Source organism: Palaemon carinicauda, chromosome 26 (genome assembly GCF_036898095.1).
Source record: "Palaemon carinicauda isolate YSFRI2023 chromosome 26, ASM3689809v2, whole genome shotgun sequence".
NCBI lineage: Eukaryota > Metazoa > Arthropoda > Malacostraca > Decapoda > Palaemonidae > Palaemon > Palaemon carinicauda.
The window spans coordinates 32,452,670-32,476,001 of record NC_090750.1 but is presented as its reverse complement, the minus strand read 5'-3'; the positions used below and the strand labels follow the sequence as shown (position 1 = coordinate 32,476,001).

The window sequence follows — 23,332 nt, the reverse complement described above, 5'->3', positions numbered from 1 at the left end:
CTCTATGGACATGAGTCATGGTATGACAATGAAACAATCTCCAATAGATTTAGTAGATTTGAGTACAAAGCCCTCAGAAGGATTTTGGGTGTGAAATGGCAGGACAGGACTCGAAGAGAAACTATAAGAGAGATTACTCGAGTGCCATATGTGGATGAGAGTATGATGAGGGGTAGATGGAGATGGTTTGGACATGCTCTTCCAATTCCCCCAAGAGAGATTAATTCACGAAGATTTGGAAGACCTAGGCCTTCTGTACATGCCCGAGGAATATGGAGAGAAGTAGGAGATGATGAATGGAGAAAGTATTGAATTAAAAGCTCAAGATAGAGACGACTGGGGAAATCTAACCGAGGCCCTTTGCGTCAGCGAAAGAACATATCTGAGGCCGTTGTTCTGCAGGTGCAGTTTACTTGTCACTTGTTATAGCTCATGATGATGATATGTGTATTTCATTTAGACTTACTCAACACGATTTGTTGAATAATTGCATGGAATTTCCATTGACCCTCTTGACTTATATCTTGTAGTCTATATAAAGATAAGAATGCCTTGATATTTATTAAAACAACCTGTATTTTTTTGTTAATTATGCTTGTAAATGATACAATACCATTGAACATTGTTTTGTGGAGCTTGCAAAACATCTAATCATTGTGACTTCGGCTTCGGCTACTGTCGGCAATATGAACAATTTAAAATAAGATATAGAAACACCAAAATGTCTATTATATTTAGAATTTTAAGATTTTTCTTACTTATTATGATTTATAGATGTATTATGATTTATAGATGTATTTTCAACTAAAGTTTAAAGACTTTGGCTTTGGCTACAATCGGCAACATGAAAAAAGTGAAAATAAGATATTGAAACACTAAAATATCTATATTATTTAGAATGTTAAGATTTTTTCTGACTTATTATGATTTATAGATGTATTTACAACTAAAGTTTAAAGTTACTTTGGAACCTTGAGCTTAAAGAGACTCCGAACAGATACTCTTAGTCTGATGACAACTGTCAACAAGTGAAGACCTTAAGCTACTTTACTGTTATTTACTACATTATTTCGCAATTAACAATTTACTAATCCTGTTAATGACATTCATGTGACGATTAATGTGGTAAGTAAAAGTTGTTTTTAAGTACCATGGAAAGGTAAGACAGCGAGGGAAATACTGAAATGCATCCTAACCTAACTTTGGGTTATAGGCCTAGTCCTATCCTGATCGTAGGAAACATTATTACTTCAAAACTTTTGAAATAGCTATAAGTGCTTGATTTAGGTTTATCACCTATAAAGTACAGTCAGTAATGTAATGAGAATCCGGAGTTTTTAGCTAACTATTGGCTTCAAGGACTTAAGGCTTAAGGTAATCCTACCTGTGGTTTTGGAGGACACTGGAAGATGTCTAGCTGAGGAGGATACGGTATAGGCAAATGGGAGATGAGATATCTGGTGAATAGATTGATTTATCATAAAATTGCTGATAAAGATAAACTTAGAAATACAGTTTATTGTTGGAAATACAGTACTCTGACTGACCCAGGTCATATTGTTACTTTTTGTCATTGGTAAAATGCTACCTGGTCTAATTTAGGACCCGTGGTAGCAGCTTGACAGGTTGCGTAACATATCCAGCTCCCTCGCAGGATGAGAAGCTTCTCGTTTAAGGTAGCTGTTGCGACAAATTTTGGTAAAGCCCTGGTGTGACGGTCTGAACGATCCCCCGGTCTCAGAATTCTCCTTGACATTGTATAATGGTTCGTTTCCGCCATTAGCTCGCTTCGCTCGCACGAAAATAAAACATCAAGCTCGTATGTACTGGCAAGCGGTAATGTTGAGCTGCTCACGCTAACATTACAGGAAAATAAAACATCAACCTTGTATGCACTGGCAAACGGTAACGTTCGCGCAGGCGCAGATTATCAAGGAAAATTCTGAGACCGGGGGATCGTTCAGACCGTCACACCGGTATAGTTTTACTGTGTTACAGATTCTCATTTCGAACAGAAAGTATATTTGTTCCGTAACCGAAATACAAACCACGCTATTTACATTGGGTTTACCTTTTAGCGCAGCTGAAATGGCGAGTCATTAGAATTTAACGAGGGTGTATTACCCCCGCGCTAGTTAGCGGGCGGGTAGGGGAGTGGTAGCTAGCTACCCCTCCCCCCCCTCACACACCGGTGAAGCTCACTTTCACTTTTGGCTCGGACTGGGATAGACGTCTCTGTCTTGGTCCTCGCTTGGCAGCCATTGTTTGTTTTGTCTTTACTTAATCACTTACTTTTCTTTTACTCAATATATATGTAAACAGTTTTTCATGTTTGTATATATATTTGAGTATAGAAATTAGTAAGTTTCCTTTTCAGAGTTGTGTGTGTAGTGTACGATATCTCCGTGGAGCCCTCGGCAGTTTAGGCCAACACTGTGTAATTTTATGGGTTGTGGTCGAGTTTGACTTCGGTCTTTCTCTCTCTCTCTCTTGAGGTCGTTCACCCTTTTACTACGTTTACTACGCCCCTTGTAGCTTCCTTCCCGTGTGGGGGGTTGCTACGCCGTACGTTTTGTCTCTATTAGTTTATGAATCTAATTGTATTTGTTCATTTTTCAGCTTTGTAGAACGATTCCTTTCGGGGTTTTCGTTCTTTCTTTAGTGTTCATTCATCTTTAAATTACATAATTACATAGTTTCATAATTATAATTGTTATAATTCTGTTTTGGTTACAGCTCTCCTTCCGTGAGTGTAAGTGGTTGTGAGGGCACGTGCCTGTTGTGTAATTCTTGTTTCCTTTCCCTCGGGATTCCTCTTCGGAGCCTTCCCGGGGGAATGAATGTGTACTAATATTATTTGTTTTATTTTTTTACAGTTACCGATCTAGTTCGTTTCTGTAATATGGCAACGGTGTGAGCTGTCTGGTTGAGTCCTGGGGATTCGGCTGTTGCTGCCTCCCCCCTTGTATTTTCGTCAGGGGCGTGTCTCCTTCTACTGGAAGTACTCCCGTGACGACGGACAGCTCTCCAGTTCATTTTAGAACTCTCAGGAGGCTTGCCTCCTTGGGTGGGTAACTTTCCTTCCGAGGGAAGTTTTTCCTGTCCAGGCTTGAGTTTTTCCCCTTTTGGGGGGTTCTTCTCTTGCCTTTTTTTCGTGCGACTATGCTCTTGGTGCTGAGCGGTCGCACCTGCAGTTTCGCTCAAGGAGCTGGGCAACTGCAGGAGCCCCTCTTCGGAGGATTGCTCCTTTTAGGTCACTTGCTGACCAGTCTCTTTTACGAAGTGTTTCTCTTTCGTTCGCGAGAGAGTACACTCATAGAGACTCCTCTTCGGAGGATTCTTCTGCTGCTGTTGCTGTTGGCCTCCTTCGCCGTAAGGCTCACCGTCCGCCTCGTCGTAAGGGCCTCTCATCTCCCTATAAGGGTGCTAAGAGGCGCCTTTTTGATTCTTCTTATACAACCTACAACTCCTTCTTCTTGATCTTCCGCCCTGGTGCAGATGGACAGCAGTCTGACCTCGTCTCCCGACGGGCAACGGTCTTCCCGACGGACAACGGTCTTCCGACGGACAGCAGTCTCCCGGCGGACCGACAACGGTCTTCCGACGGACATCAGTCTCCCGACGGACATCAGTCTCCCGACGGACAACGTTCCCTTCGGGGCAAAGGGTTGCCTCCCACTGGGGTTCTTCCCTTGCGTGTCAGGGTTCCCCTGCGCGCCTTTCTGCAGTGTACTCTCCTGCTCAGTGTTAGCGCACAGGCGCTCTCCTGCTCATCAGCGCTTTCCTGATCGCTAGCGCTCCCCTGTTCGCCAGCGCTCCCCTGTTCGCCAGCGCTCTCCTGTTCGTCAGAGCTCTCCTGTTCGTCAGCGCTCTCATGATGATCATTTCTGCTGTTCCTGTTGGGTCCTGTTACGCGCCCTGTGCGCCCACGTTCACCCTCGCGATCTAGAACTTCGGTTCAGGTCTGGGTCAAGGACTCCTCTTCTACGCGCAGGCTTCCACGCGTTGCCTTCTGCTCGTCAGCGATCTCCTATGCGTCAACGATCGCCATCGATCTGCCACGCGTGTCAGTTCCCCTGACCACCATCAGTAGCGATCTAGCGCTCGCCTGCTGTGGACCACGATCTCCGGTAGCTGAGTCTTGCCGTAGATCTTCCTCCTGCTCGCCAGCGCTCACCTTTACTTCTGTCCTTTTGTGCACCAGCTTTCTTCATTTGCCAGCGCACATCTGCGCGCCCTTTTTTGCCACGCACCAATGGGCGCCAACGGTTTTCTGACCGTCTAGGACCTTCCTGATGCACCTGCGCGCCTTCTGTTAGCGCGATGCGCACTAACCATCACTAGTCTCACTCGGGTTGTCAATCACCTTCGCGCCCGCGCGATTCTTCACCTGCGCGCTAGCGTATTGTTAACGCACCACTGCTCGCCAACGAGCCGTCGCTTTCCGACACGCCATCGCTTGCCGACGCGCCATCGCTTGCCAACGCTCCTTCACTCTCCTACGGGCTATCGCTCGCCAGAACGCGCCATCGCTCATCAACGCGCCATCGCCTGCCTACGCGTCATCGGTCTCCCGACCGCCTGTGCTCACCCGCGGGGCCACACGCCCACGCGACCGCACGCCCACATGCCTGCATGCCTACGCTCATGCGCGACCGCGCACATGCTCTCCAATGTTCGCCCGCGCGCGAACCAACGGTTTCCATCGCCTACGGTATTCCGTCGCGCGAACCGACGGTGTCCGCCGCGCGACCCGACGGTGTCCGCCGGGCGACCCGACAGTGTCCGCCGGGCGACCCGACGGTGTCCGCCGCGCGAACCGACGGAACGTTCTGTCTCGCGAACCGACGGTGTTCCGTCGCGCAAGCCTACGGTGTTTCTTTGCACGAACGTCGGCTTAATTCTTGCAGTATCCATTGCTTGCCGACCACCAGCTCTCGCCCTTCCTACCACGCTCGCCCTCCTTCTGCGCTCCTTCGCTCACCTTTGTTTGCGTTCGTGCGTGACCGCGCATGGGCGCTTCCACGTTCGCCCACGCGCAAATCATTGATTTACCATCGCGCGAGCTCCAGGGCGATTGTGACCGCGATTCCCATTGGGGTTTTTGCGGCATGGCCAGCCTGGCGAGTTCTGGAGCGTATTTCCAGAACACGGCCTCACCCCGTAAACGCAGAGCATGGCACATGCAAGAATAAGAAGAAACTTCAGGGAGGTCTGAGCAACATTCTTCTTTCCAGAACCTGGGTTAGCCCTTCCCCGTCATTCCCTGGAAGTATTTTTGGCGGGGGGGCTTTCCGTTCGAGATTTCTCCATCGGCCAAGGGGTGACTGTTTACCCCTTCCTCTTCTCCATCTCGTGAAAGGGGCTTACCAGGTCCTTTCCCTCCTCGGTTACGACCCGAGGTTTGGTTCAAGGAAGCCACAGGAAGGTCATGGGTACTTTCCTCCTCTCGGGCTCAAGCACCTTGGCGTTTCGTAGTCAAGTATCGAACTTGCGGGCAAGCTCGATGTTGGACCATCAGGACGCAATGACCGAGGGCTCCCTTTCGGGTGTCTCATCCGTGGATGTCGACAACCTCAGACACCCTTCCATCCTTGAGAAGAGTTTGTTTGTGCCCAAGGACAGAGACATAGACAGCGGCTGTGCGGAGGAAGTCGACTTCCGTTTTCACTCCTCCAAGGCGCTTTCTTCCAGACCCTGCAGGGCTCCAGCGCCTCTTTCTTTCAGCCACATCGGCCTAAGTTATTGGACCGGCTATGACAACTGAGACAAGGTGTCCAATTGCAGTTCCCTCCTGTCAGGAACAGATGGTACAGGAGGCTTTCCCCAGGGGGGGGGGGGGGGGGGCATAGTCCTAGAGGGAGCGGTAGAGTTCACAAACTCTAGGATTGGCACCTCCCCCTTGCAGGTTTCACGCTGGGAGGATGCCTAAGGTTATTCATCCGGATGACGGCTTCCCGATGCCCATTCCTGCACGATCTCTGTGATCAGCTAAGGATATCGCGTCTGCCGTCTCTGTCAGCGAATTCAGTGTCTATGAACTTCTATGCCATAGGGTCGGCAAGAGTGTGCCCGTTTGGGCAGAATGATCCGTGCCTTAGGAGAATGTCCTCCATAGGATCATCGACGGCTTCACCCCTGGCTTCTTCAGTCGATCCTTTCTTGTAAGGAAGTATCTGAGATGGGAGTTTCGTAGTCGACCTCTCGGCCCTGATCAAGTTTGTCGAACAAACTTCGTCCAGCATGGAACAGCAGAATCGATCAGACTGGTAACGAGGCGACAGGACTCCTTAGGCCCTGGATGGGAAGGACGAGTATTTTCAGTTCCCATTCCATCCATCTTCCAGGAAGCTCGTGGAATTCAGCCTAGACTGCAGGTATTCCTGCTTAAGATGCGGTGTGGCGATCCCGCCGTGGCATCGCAGGTTTTTTCCCCAGAGAACTCTCCCGGCTTTCCTCATGGCCGCTCAGGTGCAGGCTTCAGCCTCCTTCGCCTTTTGGAGGTCTGGTCAACTCAGGTAGGTCGGGTTCGACCTTCTTCAGCGCCGGGACAAGCTTCCGGATGCTTACTATGAGTGGGGATTCATGGTATTTTGCTAGGAGCCTTCTCTTCTGCCTCAACATCTGGAGTATCTAGCCATGATATTGAGTCAATGGCCTTACCACGTTGGAAACCCCGCGTCCAGCGAGGTTAAGCAATGTCGGTTCTGGTCGGTACTTGGATGGGTGACCACCTGGGGACGCCAGATTCTGTTGCCACCTCCTCCGAGCCTTCCCTTCAGTTGACTGTGGCAAGGCTGAGGAGAGTCGCAGTACCTGTTCTCAGTCAAGCAGAGCTTTCAGCCCTACCTTGGAACGTTTCCTAGTTCTCCTTTCCTCATTGACCCATCTATAGTTCCGAACGGTCGCCTCAGGATAAGTTCCATGTGGGGCAGTCCAAGTTCCGGTGGTTTCAAAGCAACGATTAACCGGACTTTCTGGCCCCTATGGGACCAGCGGAACGTTTAGACCTGCAATAGGTGTTGACCTATGGAACCTCTTGATGGGAGTGGATATTCTCGTCCTTTCCCCACATTTTTGATGCTGTTCTCGGACTCGTCAAAGAAAAGGGGGGGGGGGGGGGGGGCATGTTCCGGTCCAGGCCTATGGTCAGGACCTGAAGGATACCTCTCCATCATTCAGGCAGGCTTAGGGGCCATAGTCTGTCCCCTCTACAGATCCTACAGCTCCTGCCAAGTCGCTCCGTGCACGTCGACTTCATGGTTCTGGCGTGTTCTAACCAGCAGGGGACGCATTTTCACACCTTCGCATCTTGCAGTAGAGATTCCGAGATGATTTGGGATACTCTCAATACCACCATCGGCTCTCTCATTCCAGGCAGAGGAATGTTCTCTCCGACTATCCGAGCAGAGCCTCGTAGAGAGAGTGTACCTGGGGGTCTTTGGCCTTGAGTATCCAGCAAGTCCTGGTCTTGGGGACCTGATCGCGACAGCTTGGAACCTCAAGCTTCCGCTGTTCTTCCCCCCAGTCTCAGACCCCGAGACTTTGGCAAGATGCATTCCGGTGATGGTGGGATAACATTGACGCCTGTGTCTTCCCTCCTTTGTTGTCTGTTGAGAATGGGTCTCGACAAAACCAGGTTGTCTGTCAACCTTTCAATAGCCCTGAGAGCTCCACTGGGACTATGCGTAGAACGGTTTCCGGACCCTCTGCTTCCCCTGACGGAACTCCCGGGAGAGCTTCTCCCACGGCACAGGCTACTCAAACAACCACACTGCAACATCTTTCACGAGCCGGGGCGTCGCTTCGGCTTCATGCCTGGAGACACTACGCCTCCTCCTCAAGAAGAGACAACCTGCTACAGTCGCGGGACGGAGGTCGCGTCATCTGCGATAGTCATCCGCAGGGGTCTTCCAGGCGAAGTGAAGAGTCTTCGGTGGTTGGTGTCGTGGGAGATATACCTCTTCCCTTGAGGCCTCTTCTCCAGCAATAACGGTCTTATTGCCTTTCGGCGGGAGGAAACTCCTTTCCGCTCTCGGCAATGAAGCCTGTCGCTCAGCCTTTCCCTGACCTTCAGGCTTAAAAGGAATAACTTTTTCCTTCCCGCTGGACCTTTCCTCGCTCATGCGAAGCTGCGAACGTCCCTACCCTAGTCGGAGTGAGACCTCCAACTTGGAGCATGGCTCGGACTTTCTAGTCCCTTAAGAGATCTTCTCAAGACCCTTTACGTCAGGCCTCTGATCGTATTCCGTCTTGGGTCTCCTGCTCACTCTGGCCGCGGCCAGTGTGTAAGCAATCTTCTTGGTCTCGTACGACTCCGCCCTTTCTAAGGAATAGGGGAAGGCAACATTCAGGTTTGCTCCTGAGTTGTTGGCTAGACTCAGAATCTTGGGGTCCCAGCCCTTCGGTCCAATTCCTTCAAGATTTCGAGTCACCATTCTGTATCTGATGTCCCAAAACCTTCTCCTTCTTGCCAGTAAAGGAATCGAGAGGTTAGCTTTGGGAACAGCTGCAGTTTGTCCTCAGTTGCAGCCGGTTTGGGAGCACAAGAAGGACACGGGGGAGAGTCACCAGTATACCTCTTCAACTCGGACTCAAGGACATTCATCTCGACCTGTCTCTAGACCCTCCCCCGTCACGTCGCCCTACAGCACGATGTCGGATACATCGCAACGTCCCTCGCCTTCGAGTAATACTACTCTGTGACGCAGGTGCTACAAGCTGGAGTCTGGAAGCGTCTAATGACCTTCGCAGCCCGCTTCCTGCAGGTCGTGACCCACAGGAGTTTCGATACGTTTTCTATCGCTCTGTGGTGGCTACACAACAGCTGATCTAACCTCAGGCTCCTTTTTGGACAGGTAGCAGAAGGTTGAGGGCATTGTTATCAGGTTTTAGTCTGCATGAACGAAAGAACTATGTCTGGCCCTTACTTCTTTCTTCATCATCCCCTCTACGGGGAAGCAGCATCCTGGTGTCTGCATAGCTGACCTCGAACCTCTGCAGGTAAACCATGCTTTCTTGTGTTCCGAGTATTGAGTCAATACTGTCGCGTCCCCCATACCCTGACGAGGTGGTATTGGGAACGTCCTAACCCAGAGTTTCTTCTGGAACTCCAGGTCAACTGCCTAGGACGGGTCACACTTCTTCCTTCACACACAAGCTTATGTAGGCCACACGGTTCCTTGCGGAGCAAGGAACTTGTGAGGTGCAGGGACTCCTTTTCTCGAGTGCGACTCACTCGGATTCTGAGTCCCCGGGGAAAGCCAAAGCCAGTATGGCTGGGGAGTTTCCACCCTACCTAAGGGGGTAAATCACCCAATGTAAATAGCGTGGTTTGTATTTCGGTTACGGAACAAATGACAAATTCGAAGATGATTTGTATTTTTCCTAACCATACAAACCTTAGCTATTTACACATATTTGCCCGCCAGCCCTGTCCCCCAAGACAAGTCCTACCTCTAAGTTAAAGTGAGCTTCACCGGTGTGTGAGGGGGGGGGAGGGGTAGCTAGCTACCACTCCCCTACCCCCCCCGCTAACTAGCGCGAGGGTAATACACCCTCGTTAAATTCTAATGGCTCGCCATTTCAGCTGCGCTAAAAGGTAAACCCAATGTAAATAGCTAAGGTTTTTATGGTTAGGAAAAATACAAATTATCTTCGAATTTGTCATTTTTAGGATATCTCGTGTGTACTGAAATCTTTGATAACAATTGTTTAGAATTATTTGTTAACATTTTAAAGTCGGGATACTTTACACAAGCAAGAAAAACAAATGCTGATAGGTTAATGATCAATTAAACCTAATCTTTGTAATGAGTAGTTCAAGGTTAGTTAAAAAATAAAGTTAAAGTCCCTAAAAAGGCTGTATGAAACACAAAGTGATATATTTGAATAAGAAAAATATGGCAGTGCTACATTCTATGAGGTTTTGAAAGATCTGAAAGTATATAGTGGGTACCTGAGATCCCAGATAGTGTATCTCGCACAGTTTGTTTGATTAAAAATGCTATGTCTGGAATATTGAAAACCTTAATTGTTAGCAATATATTAAAAATAAGTTTTGAGTGATGCAAACTTTAAATTAGAAAAAAATGCTGTATTTCAAGTGACCTAACGTTTAATTCATCATCAACTTGAGAAACATTGTAGGAATAGATTTTAGGTTATCTTGAACATTGCTATATTTATAATTCATTGTTCATTGAGTTGCTGGATATACAGTACTTCCAATGTAATAGACACTACTGTATATTAATTAATAGTTGTTCCATAACTGACATGCAAACCACGCTATTTAATAGGGGTATTACTTTCGGCGCAGCTGAAATGACGAGCCATAAGAATTTTAACGAGGGTTTACCACCCCTCACACACACCTGTGCTTGAGCTCTCTTTGCTCTCGGCTCGGATGGTAGACGGACGTGTCCTCTCTCATCCTTGCCTCGCTCTTGACAGCCATTAATGCTTTTCTGCTTTTTCTTTCACAGGTTTGAGTGTGAAGTTGGCCCCTGCGATTATGCGCACCTGTCCTGGATTACCCGACCGCCCCTGTGGAACATTCATGTCGGCGGTCGAGACAGACCCTCACACCCTTTGCCCTTACTGTAGAGGCCAACGGTGTGATAGTGGTAATAAGTGTGGTGAGTGTAGGGAGTAGCCTTCCTCCCAGTGGGAGAGGTTTTCTCGGCGACGTAAGAAGAAGTCCAGGCGGGATATTTCTCCTTCAAATTTTTCTTTGAAAGGAGAAAATCCCAAGGACTCTTCTTCCGTTGCCCAAACCTCCTCCGAAGCTCCCGCTCGATCGGTCTCTTTCGAGAGACCGCCGAGTGGTAGCGTAGACCGTGGTTCTGTTTCCCAAACTCGGGGTTCAAGAGATGGCGTTGGCTACCCTAGCGAGGCAGCTCGACCTCTCCCCCCAGGGGAGGATTTATCTTCCTTGGGGCTCGAGGGTTCGCCCTTCAAGGAAGCTCTTCTTGACATCATCCGATTGGGTGCCGCTGTCAAGCAATCGCCGACTTTGGCAGAGGTTGATCCTCTGTCAATTGTTGATGTTGTGGTGTTAGAGGTATCTAATGCAGTATCTCCTAATACCTCTCCCTCTTCTCATCCCGCAGTAGCTGAAGGCTTAGTTTCTCCCGTTCTTGCTCAACTTACGAGGGAGAAACAAAGTCCAACAGTCTCTTCTGCCGGTGATTCTTCCCCTCGGGGGAGTTCACTTACAGAGACTCCTCTTTGGAGGACTGCTGAAGGTCAGCTTGCTGATCCTACGGCCCCCAGAGGGCGCATATGTCGCAAGGCTCGCCTTCCTCCTCGCCGGAGAGGCCTTCCTTCACCTTATAAAGCGGTGAGGAGGCGCCTCTTCGGTTCATCATCGTCGTTGCAGTCCGCTGCAGAGGAGCCTCGTCAGCGATCACCGACTGTTCCTGCTACCGTCCTGGACCTCTCTGTGGATCGTTCGCGATCCCCTTCGGTAGAAGGTCGTCCTTTCAAAGGGCACGCCGACCTTCCACCCGACAGACCTGCTGACCTGCCGTCGCCGTTCCTGGCCGCTGATGTGCTTTACGAACCCTGTCTATCATGATAGTCAGGCACCGGTCCCTACGGGGCAACAAGGGTGTACGCGCCATCATGAGCATACGTTCCTTACGCGATATGATGATCATGCGCGCCAACGGTCTCCTGTACGCAAGGCTTTACCTGAGATAGCGCGCCAGCGCTCACCTGCTCGCCAGCGCACTATTGCGCGCCATCAACCTACTGTGCGCCAATACCCTGCGTGGTCCAGCGCTCTCCTACGCGTCAGCGCTCGCCAATGTGCCAACGCTCTCCTGCGCGTCAGCGCTCGCCAATGCGCCAACGCTCTCCTGCGCGCCATTGATCTCCTGTGCGCCAGCGCCCACTTACTGCCATCTCTCCTACACACCCACGTTCTTCGGATCTGGGGGCTGTAGGGAAGTCAAGAACGGGAGAAACTAAGCCTTCAGCTACTGCGGGATGAGAAGAGGGAGAGGTATTAGGAGATACCGCATTAGATACCTCTGACACCACAACATCAACAATTGACAGAGGATCAACCTCTGCCAAAGTCGGCGATTGCCTGCTGTCTCCTGCGCGCCATCCCTTGCCAGCGCGCAATCGCGCGCGTTCACCTGCTCGCGCATACGAGGATACGCGCGCATGCACTGCGCGCCCACGCCCGTCTCCTTCAGCAGCTATGCACCGCCATCCTCACGCGCGCCCGCAGGATGCTCGCCCACGCACACAGGTTCCGACTGAGCGCCAGCGCACAAGGGATATCTCTCCTGCGCGCGCGCGCCCTACGACATCTTCTGGGGCGCGCGATCTCTCGCCCGCACGCCCACGGGTCCTTCATTCTGATCCTGCGCACGAACATTCACCCGCGCGCCCGCTAGCGCACAATCTTCCCCTGCGCACTCTCCTGTGTCTCCCGCGCACGCTTCTACGTGCCATCACTTGCCTTGTATGCACCAGCAGTCTCCCGCGCGCGACCCTGGGTATTCCCCATCGCGCGAGCGCCAATACCCTCCCGCGCGCGAGGCTGCAGGGCAACGCACGGCAAGGTCGCCATCCCCACATTCCCCTCCCCGCAAGCAAAGCACAGAACAGCACGCTCGGCTGTGGAAGGGAAGCTTCCAGAAAGGTCCAGGAACATTTCTTCTTTTTCTTTTCAGGCGAACCCCCTATGGAAACTCCTCCCAGGGATCTGTCGATCCCTGTCCCTCCAGAGGGAGTGTCTGTGTCAGCCAACAGCCATGGTTTGGGGCATTAATCAGAGCGGTTACACAGGCTTTCAAGCCTGTTCTCTCTGAATTGGGCCACAAATCCTCGGCTGCATCTACCCCTCTGAAGAGAAAAAGAGGAGCTTCGGACGCGGTGACTTCTCCAAGAACTAAGCTGTCTCCTCGTAAGCCCTCGAGGCAGGTTATCTCCCCCCAGACTTTTTCTCCCTCCCTGTCGGACGAGGATTTCTCGTTTTCAGGGGAGTCATGTGAGGTGAGACGTTCCCCCATCGCACCAATGTGGGAAACCCCACCTCGCATTGAAAAGTCTTCCCGGGTAGGGGCAGAGAAGAACTTGCCTGCGTCTTTGTTGGAGTTCTGCATCCCTCCCAGGAGGGAGTCGAAGGACTCGAAGACATTGCCAAAACCCTCGACGAGACTTAGGACGGAGCCAGCTAGTCACTCGGAGAACGTCCACGATTCTCCCCAAGAAGAGCCTTTGGGTACAGGAGACTTCGCTGCAAGTCCGACATCCGGAGGAGAACTACAGGAGTCAGAACATGCATTTTGGCAGGTTCTGACTCTTATGAGGACTATCAATGGGTTTGCTGACCTAGAGATTCCCCCTCGAGAGGGCAAAGACACGGTCTTGGACCGAGTATTTGGAACTCAAAAACCTTCTAAGGCCAGTGCGGCTCTACCCTGGTCTCAGGGGGTTAAGAGTACCAGGGACAAGATCGCGGTCCACCTCTCTGAGTTAGCCTCCTCCAACCGCTCCAGTGCCGGCAACAAGCTTCTCCCACCTCCTCGCGTACAGCAGAGGAGGTACAGTACTTCGAGATCTTGGAGAGCCTTGTTTAGCTCTTCCGCTTCACCATTCTTTGGAAGAGCTTACCAGGGGAGTCCCTCTTGAGAGACTCTCCAACCGGCAGGTCTCATTCTCGGCAGCTGAGACCCTTAACCAGGAGAAGGTTGCGAAGTGTGCTATACAAGCCACTTCGTGGCTGGATATCTGGTTAGGGACCTTAGGTATCCTGATACGTTCGGAGGATTTCTCCAAAGAACGTACCAGGAAAGCTATGGAGACCTTCCTCCTCTCAGGCACTCGCACGATTGAGTTTCTGGCCCACCAAGTCTCGAACTTGTGGGCGAACACCATCCTGAAACGTCGGGATGCGGTGGCTGAGAGGTTCCATCAGAAGGTCCCTAGCACCGAGATAAACAGGCTCAGGCATTATTCCTTGGAAGGAATGAATCTGTTTGAGCCTAAAGACGTGGAACATGCTGCTGAGAGATGGAGAAAGTCCCACCAAGACTCCCTCCTGCATAGGGCTTTGACATCCAAGCCCTATAAGCCTCCAGCACCCCAGCAGTCCCGTCCTACTAAGACCACGAAACCGACAACGGCAGCGAAGGCAATGGTGTCTAAGCCCTTTCCTGTCAAGGACAGGAAAGACAAAAAGTCCTCCAGGGGAGGTAAAAATCCTAGAGGGAGCAGCCGAGGCTGCAAACGCTAGGATTGGCAGTCCCACTGGATGTCCACCAGTGGGGGGATGCCTACAAAGTTGCGCAGACAGGTGGCAGCAACTCGGGGCCGATTCCTGGATGATTTCTGTAATCAGTCAGGGATATCACGTCCCGTTCACAACATCTCTACCTCCCCTGACGACGAATCCAGTGTCATTGAGCTCCCTTGCCATGGGATCAGCAAGGGGGCAAGCCCTTCGGGCAGAAGTCCAGATCCTGTTGAAGAAGGGCGCTCTCCAAGAGGTCCTCGACGGGTCCCCGGGCTTCTTCAGTCGACTCTATATCTTGTAAAGAAGGCGTCTGGAGGCTGGAGACCAGTCATTGACCTCTCGGCTCTGAACAAGTTTGTCAGACAAACTCCGTTCAGCATGGAGACCGCAGACACGGTTAGACTAGCAGTGAGACCACAAGATTTCATGTGTACACTGGATCTGAAGGACGTGTACTTCCAGATCCCAGTTCATCCGTCTTCAAGGAAGTACTTAAGATTCAGCCTAGACAACAAGGAGTACCAGTTCAAGGTGCTGTGTTTTGGTCTCTCCACAGCACCACAGGTTTTCACCAGAGTGTTCACCCTAATATCATCGTGGGCACCCAGGATCGGCATCCGTCTCCTCCGTTATCTGGACAACTGGCTGATCCTAGCGGACTCTGTGTCATCCCTTCTTCAACACCGAGACAAACTTCTGGGACTTTGCCAGGATCTGGGGATCATGGTAAATCTCGAGAAGTCCTCTCTGCTTCCCACTCAAAGACTGGTATACCTAGGCATGATTATAGACACCAATCTCCACAAAGCCTTCCCATCAGACGACAGGATAGCAAGGCTGAGGAAGGTCGCAAGCCCTTTTCTCAGACGAGAAGAACTTCCAGCCCAATCGTGATTACGTCTCCTCGGTCACCTCTCATCTTTGGCTTGTCTAGTTTCCAACGGTCACCTCAGGATGAGATCCCTCCAGTGGCGACTCAAGTCTCGGTGGAATCAAGGTTACGATTCCCCGGACGTCATGATCCCTATGGGACCTGTTGAACGGACGGACCTCCAGTGGTGGGTGACAGACGAGAACCTACGAAGAGGAGTGGATCTTCTCGTCCTCCCCCCAGATTTGATGCTGTTTTCGGACGCCTCAAAGAAAGGGTGGGGGGCCCACGTACTACACCACACGACCTCAGGCCTGTGGTCAGAATCAGAAAATTGCCTCCATATAAATCTAGAGATGAAGGCCATTTTCTGGGCCCTTCAACAGTTCCAACAATACCTGGCGGGTTACTCTGGTGGTGATGAGCGACAACACCACAGTAGTGGCTTACTGTACATCAACAAACAAGGAGGTACCTTTTCGAAGCAGCTATCCCATCTTGCAGTAGAGATACTGAGATGAACCGAAGTCCACTCAATTCCACTATCGGCACGTTTCATTCCAGGCAAGAGGAATGTGCTCGCCGACAATCTGAGCAGAGCGTCTCAGATAGTGAGTACCGAGTGGTCTTAGGATCATCTAGTAGCCAACAAAGTCCTGACTTTGTGGGGTTCCCTGACTGTGGATCTGTTCGCAACAGCTCTGAACTTCAAGCTTCCGCTGTACTGCTCCCCAGTCCCGGATCCCAAGGCGCTCTGGCAAGATGCCTTCCAACAACGGTGGGACAACATCGACGTTTACGTCTTTCCCTCTTTCTGTCTGATGAGGAGGGTGCTCAACAAGACCAGAATATCGGTCAATCTTTCAATGACCCTCATAGCTCCGCTATGACATCCGCGGAATGGTTTCCGGACCTTCTGCAATTCCTAACGGAACTTCCGAGAGAACTCCCTCCGCGACACAATCTACTCAGACAACCACATGCCAACATCTTCCACAAAGGGGTAGCTTCGCTGTGACTTCACGCCTGGAGACTATCCAGCATCTTCTCACTGAGAGAGGATTTTCGCAGCAAGTTGCGATTAGGATGTCTGGACATCTGCGAAAGTCATCCGCATCTGTCTACCAGGCAGAGTGGAAACTCTTCTGTGGTTGGTGTCGTGGAAGGGGTATCTCTCCACTCGATGCCACTATTCCAACAATAGCGGAGTTCCTCGTGTATTTGCGGGAAGAAATGCGCCTTTCAGTCTCGGCGGTGAAAGGTTATCGCTTAGCCTTAAGTCTAGCCTTCAGGCTCAAAGGAATGGACATTTCTTCTTCGCTGGAGCTTTCCCTACTCATACGAAGTTACGAACTTACCTGCCCTCAGTCGGAAGTGAGACCTCCTCCATGGAACGTGGTTCAAGTTCTCAGGTCACTGAAGAGACCTCCCTATGAACCATTACACCAGGCTTCAGATCGCCACCTAACTTGGAAGACGGTGTTCCTACTAGGTTTGGCTTCGGCCAAGCGAGTTAGTGAACTTCATGGTCTCTCGTATGACATCGCCCATTCAGGGGGATGGGGGAGGTAACGTTCAAATTCGTCCCAGAGTTTATTGCTAAGACTCAGAATCCGGGAGTAGCGGATCCTCGGTTCGACTCCTTCCAGATTTCGAGTCTCCGTTCTGTAACAGATGACCCAGACCATCTCCTACGGTGCCCAGTAAGGAGCTTGAGGCTATATCTTAAAAGAACGGCTGCAGTCCGTCCTCAGGTGCAAGCATTATTTGTTAGCACAGGGAGGACCAAGAGGAGGGTCACCAAGAACACCATCTCGGCATGGATTCGTAGGGTGATCCATCTGTCCCTGAATCCAGACCCTCCTCCGTCACGTCGCCCTAGAGCACATGATGTCAGGGGCGTAGCTACGTCACTGGCCTTCAAAAAGAATTTCTCAGTGATGCAGGTTCTTCAAGCTGGGGTGTGGAAGCGTCAGACGACTACCTTCAAGACGTAACCCACAGGAGGCTCGATACGTTCTCTATCGGCCCTGTGGTGGCTGCACAACAGCTGGTTTAAAACCTCAAGCTCCTTATTGGATAAGTAGCAGAAGATTGAGGGCATTGTTACCTGGTTTTAGTCTGCATGAATGAAAAGGTTAGTCTGGCCCTTATTCTTTTCTTCATTTTCCCCTCTCTTGGGGAAAGCAGCATCCTGGGTTCTCTGCATAGCTGATCTCAAACCACTGCAGGTAAACCATGTTTCCTTGTGTTCCTAGCATTAAGCTAATATGTACTGTCACGTCCCCATACCCTGACGAGGTGGTATTGGGAGAGTCCTAGCCTAAAGTTTCCATCTAAGGAACTACAGGTCAACTTCCTAGGACGAGTCACACTTCATTATACCTTCACACACAGCTTGCGTAGGCCGCAGTCCTTGCGTAGCAAGGTTCTAGCGAGGTGCAGGGACTCCTTATTTTGAGTGCTGACACACTCAAATAATGAGGTCGGGCAAAGCCAAAAAGCCAGTACTGGCTGGGACGTCCATCCTTCCTAATAGGTGAGTCACCCCTATTAAATAGCGTGGTTTGTATGTCAGTTACGGAACAAGTGACAAATTCATAGATAATTTGTATTTTTCCTAACTATGCAAACCTTAGCTATTTAATCAAACTTGCCCGCTAGCCCTATCCCCCTTCAAGTCCTACCTCCAAGCAAAGTGAGCTCAAGCACAGGTGTGTGTGAGGGGGCGGGGGGGGGGGGGGGAAGCAAGCTACCCTCCCCTACCCCCGCTAATTAGCAATGGGTAGTAAACCCTTGTTAAAATAATAATGGCTCGCCATTTTAGCTACGCCGAAAGTAATACCCCTATTAAATAGCTAAGGTTTGTATAGTTAGGAAAAATACAAATTATCTACGAATTTGTCATATTTTTTTAGCTTGGGAACTTACACAAACATTTTATAGTAATTCACTAAGGTATAAAAGACACCAAGGATTAGTATCCAGTTACTGATGCCTGTTATTACCGTATCTTTATCAGTGTCAAACAATTGAATCCCATCGTGTATTTAGGAAAAGTTTTATGTGTACCATACATGATTTTAACAGATCAGTAATAAGATATTTTTGAACCAACTGATAAGTTGTGGAATTTATTCAATTGAGTTTAAATTAGTTGCTAACTAAAGTATATGGCTTCTTTTCAGATAATCCACTTCACATATCTTGGTAAGACAATATGTGGATTCCACATCTAAACTCGGCAAATATTTTGGAGTATTTCTCTGAAAGAGCAAATCCCTTTTACTCCAGGGACTACAACAATGAGTTCATAAAGATGCAGCAGAATACAGTACAGTACTAGGGTAGACCAGTTGACGTAAGTTTTTAATGTATAAAATTGCTTCCTTCAAATATATACTTAATCAATTGCTTACATTGTTTTGCATACAGTATTTACTGTACTGTATTTAAGAATTAAGCTACTGTGCTAGTAAGACTTTACAGTACTATTATATTTTTTAACATGAAAAAAAGGGATTTTGACAAAGGAAAAGGAAAAATCTATTTCTGGGGAGATACCTGTGACGCCCGGTGAAAGTGTCCTTCCTTACACTTTTCTGATATAAATACTTCCAATTATACCAAAGAAAGTTAAAGTATGGAATGCAGAGGTTACTACCCTCGCGCGAGCACCCAGTGGGCGTCGTGTATAAAGCAGGGGCGTGTGAAAACCACTATTCACAGGCTGTCTTCCATTTAGATAATTCCTTCATCAAAGGGAAGGGCCGTAACAGAGGCCCTAGCTACCTTACCTGAGCCACTCTACCGACGCCCGACGCTAGCGACATCTGTACTACATCCTTCTGTTGGACTTCGTAAGCGTCGTTTTGTTCTTTTGTGCCGATTGGTTTTTTTTCTTGGTTTAAATTACTAATTTACAGTATAGTATTCAATATTGATTTGTATTCATTATATGGGAAAAGATATTTGTGTTGGTTGAGCTTTAATACAGTATTATAGTTAAGTTATTTATTCCTACGCGAATATAAACTTCTGAGTCATTTAATGAGGTTACTTCTGGTTTTGTCTCTTACTGCCAGACCAAAGAAAAGAATTGGTAGATCGCGTCATGCTATGCTTCTGGGCAGCTTGGGTGCATGACAGGTTATGCTTGTCACAAGCATCTATTCACTTCACTTCAGGCTGTGGAGGCAGTATGATGCCCTGCTTTCACTTCTACAAGCAGACACTTGCATTGCCCGCTCATCACCCTTATTTTTGCCTGGTCTTATGTCTTTGTGTTAGGACATTATTTGTCACTTGCGTGTGAATTATTTGTGTTACAGTGTGTGTGCCTTTCGACTATGTTGACCTCGATGCGTTCCTGTCCAGGCTGTAATGGTCGCCCTTGTGTAATCATTAGGAGCAGGATAGATGTGGACCCTCACCCGATATGTCCAGCATGTAGAGGGAAGAGATGTATGGTAGAATCTCCATGTGAGTACTGTATTGTAGGGAGTGGTCATCCTCCTAATGGAATAGATATTCTCGTAGGAAGAAGCAACCCAAGAGAGATCGTTTGCCTGTTTTTCCCTCAGTAAGTGGTGAGGAGAAACGCAATGTAAGTGTGGCGTTGGACCTTCACCCCCGTCCAAGTTCTGCATGTCAGAATCCCTTTGAGGTATCTGTCACAGGGGATGATGGCCCTAATTTCTTAAGCATATTTTATGTCCCAGTGTCAGTAATGTGCATTACAAGATTGAACCTTTTTTTATCGCATATTCCTGCTATGGCTGCTGCGCTCCCTGAGGCAGGTCTACTTGATACCTCTATTCCAGACTAAACTGCCTTGTCTAGATCCCCTTCACCTCCCATAAGTGGACTGAGTGGGGAGTTATACCTCTTTGATTAGGCAGATAAGATGTTCCTGTTAGAAGTGTCTCTGATAAGAACAGTAAAAGCATCTCCTCACTCCTGTAAGGACCTTGGAGTTGAGCCTGTCATTTCCCCCTCTACTGAGCCAGCCTTATTGTAAGAACCTGATTACAAGTCTCTAATTTGTTCTACCGAGAAAGGCCTGCCTCGTATGATTAGGGGTCCTCGGTAGAAAACTTCTACAAAGAGTGCCCGGGATGAGTTGCGAGATTTGTCATCTTTGTACTATTGAGTACTATGTCCCCCCTCCCCCCCTTAAGATTTGGCAATACAGTACCTTCATGCTCCAAGCAGGCCTCTCCTCCCAAGCTTCCTAAAGCTGGGAAGTCAAGTGTAACTACTGTATTCTTGCCATACCTAGAATTTCATCCAATAATTCCTGTTTGGTCAAACGTTCAGATTCTTAAAAAAATGAATGTGTCAACGGCTGTAAACCCGATGACATCGCTGTACATGGAGCCTTTACTGTGCGAGAAGTTACCCATCCCGCATCCTAGGCAGGTCCAAGCAAGTTGTCACTCCCAAGCGTCATGACGTTGCTGAACGCGCTGCCATCTTGACATGCGAGCGTATTCCTCCGCATCGTGATGATGCTAAGAAAATGGCTATTCATCCATCGGATAGTAGAGGCCATAATAAACCATACAGAGTCCCACCGGAGTTTTATAAACTCTTGGCCAGGGACTGAAGGGATAAAACCTCTCTTTACGCAGGTAAGAACCCTGTTTCTTATGCTAAAAACAAATCCTTTGTTCTTTTTCAATCGGTCTGACAATCAAGACTAGTAGGATAGGCGTTCTTTGGAACTATTCTTTTTTCAGGAAATTCTTTTCAGGTCCAGCAGGTACCAGAAGCCGATTCAGGGCATGGAAAATTCTGCCCCTTGCCAAGAATCACCCCTACATCAAATGTAGAAGAACGATCTGGCAAACGATGTAGAGGTGGTCCTCGCTGTAGACGTTCAAAAGAACTTAAGTATTGAGTACTCTCTCTTGCCACGAAGAACGAGTTCCGTGAGAGGTTTTAACTCCTCTGTCTCTCGATCTAGACAGAAACGACCACTCTTATGATGGGAGTGATCTAAATTCCTCCCACTCCTCCCCCTCCTCTTCCTGGTATCACTCAAGGGAAAGGAAGGATAAAGAGGTCTCTCAAATCAGAAAATTATCAGTAGGACGTTATCATGATTGATGATGCTCCTGAGAATAGTGTGGCATGTGCGAGTACAAGCTCTGCTAATGTACCACCACTTGAGGCCCCAGTATTGAGTTGGAGGTTCCTCATTTTATTAAGATTGTGAGCCTAATGTCTCACTTACGAGTTCTAGATGAACCTCCTTTAGCACACACTGTTAATAGATGATGCTGCATTGACGATATCTTCCCGCTGTCTCAGAATCCCAGACTTCGGTGTGATGTGACCCTTACCAACCAAATGAAAGACACTCAAACTTTTGAACTCTTAAAGTCTCTGCAGCGGAAAACTAGTTAAAAGCAGGTAGGGCTTCGAAACTTTTACCATTACTTCTGCCACGCCAGAGACTTTTTATGTTAACTCTGGCACTTTTCAGAGTCCACTACCTATTGATCTAGATGTGGCCAACTTGGTACTTTCAGTTTCAGCTGAAAGACTGCAGAATTCACCAGCCACGATCTCAGGTCCTGAACGTGCAAATATGAAGGTAGCTGCCATGGCAGGCATTCAGACCTGTCCTTGGATAGACCACTGGTCTGGGGCACTCTCAATTCGCCTTTCAATGAATATTAGGAAGAAGACCATACGGACCATTCAAGGAACTCCAGATCTGGCGCCAGGGCCTTAGAGTTTCGCCGCCACCAAAATGTTTTCCCATGGGGAAACTGTTCTAAAGAGGTGCGCGCTGTCTTAGCAAGATGCTGTAAACAGCTGTCCCCTAGAGATACCACAATCTCAGGGAACTCTCCTAATCTTCTTCTGTCCTCAGACGTGACTAAAGCGATTGAGAGCTTAGAAAGACTGGGGTAGAGCCCAGTAGATAACAGAACAGCGACAACGAGGTTGTCAATTCCTCAGAATCAGACTAAGAACTCGTCAATTAGGCAACTCCTCATAGAGGGACAAGAACCTGAAACTCGTCAATTAGGCAACTCCTCATAGAGGGACAAGAACCTGGGAGGCAGAATCCTAAGCCTAACTTTCATCGGAGAGGTCATCCCACCGGCTGAAGAGGACGTGGTAGCAAAAGTTCACGCTAGGTAGGGCTTGTTCCCCAGGTTACCCCCAGTGGGGGGATGTATGCAAAGCAACTGGCAAAGGTGACAGGACTTATGGGCTGACCCTTGGATGGTAGAAGTCCTCCATTCAGCGTATCGGATCCCATTCATAGACTGTCCACCGCCTCTGACCCGAGTCAGATCCTACCATACTATATGAAAGGATCATCAAAGAGCTACTTGCAGAGGAAGTCGCCAAACTCCTGAGAAAGGATGCGGTAGAGGAAGTCTTAGACGACTCTCTGGGCTTCGTCAGTAGTCTATTCCTGGTAGAGAAGCTGATGGGAGGTTGGAAACCCGTCATAGACCTCTCCCTTTTGAACCTTTCCATTCTGCCGACAAGGTTCTAGATGGAGACGCCATCCTCTGTTTTCCAGGCCATCAGGAAGAACGACTACCTTCTGACCATAGACCTGAAAGATGCTTACATTCAGGTACCCCTCCATCATGCCTCAAGGCAGTACCTAAGGTTTCCCTTTCCAAACAATCTATTCCAGTTCAGCATGCTGTGCTTTGGCTTGTCTACAGCCCTTTGAGTCTTCTCCAAAGTTTGTCCTTTTCTCAGCTTGGTTTCATGTCATTGGTATCAGACTGTTGAGATACTTTGATGACTGGCTTCTCTTGGAGGAATCCCGAGCTCTCCTGCTGAGGCACAGAGGCATGTTGCTGGATCTGTGTAAGGAGTTAGGGATTCAGCTGAACCTCCAGATGTCCAGTCTCATCCATAACCAATCCATCAAGTATCTGGGCATGGACATAGACTCGGTGCAAGTCAAGGCCTTCTCTGCGACAGACTGATTAGCGAGGTTCAGGACTTTGGCAGCAACTTTCCTGAAAGGGGACCTCCTGCCTGCCCATATGTGGCAGAAGTTACTAGGTCACCTCACCTCATTAGAGAAACTTTCCCCCCTGGGGTGATTGCCAGTGGTCTCAAGCTTCAGATCACCCTGCAACCCTGCTATAAGTACTTCAGGAGGTGATATTGGACATAAACCTTTTATAGTAATTCACTAAGGTATAAAAGACTTGAAG

General features: G+C 49.1%; 1 protein-coding gene across 1 annotated transcript in view; it reads right to left on the bottom strand.

The window, feature by feature from the left end:
• Positions 1-23,332, bottom strand: part of LOC137619876 (decapping and exoribonuclease protein-like) — a 400,284-nt gene that overhangs the window by 227,147 nt on the left and 149,805 nt on the right. The gene's annotated exons all lie outside the window — the stretch shown is intronic.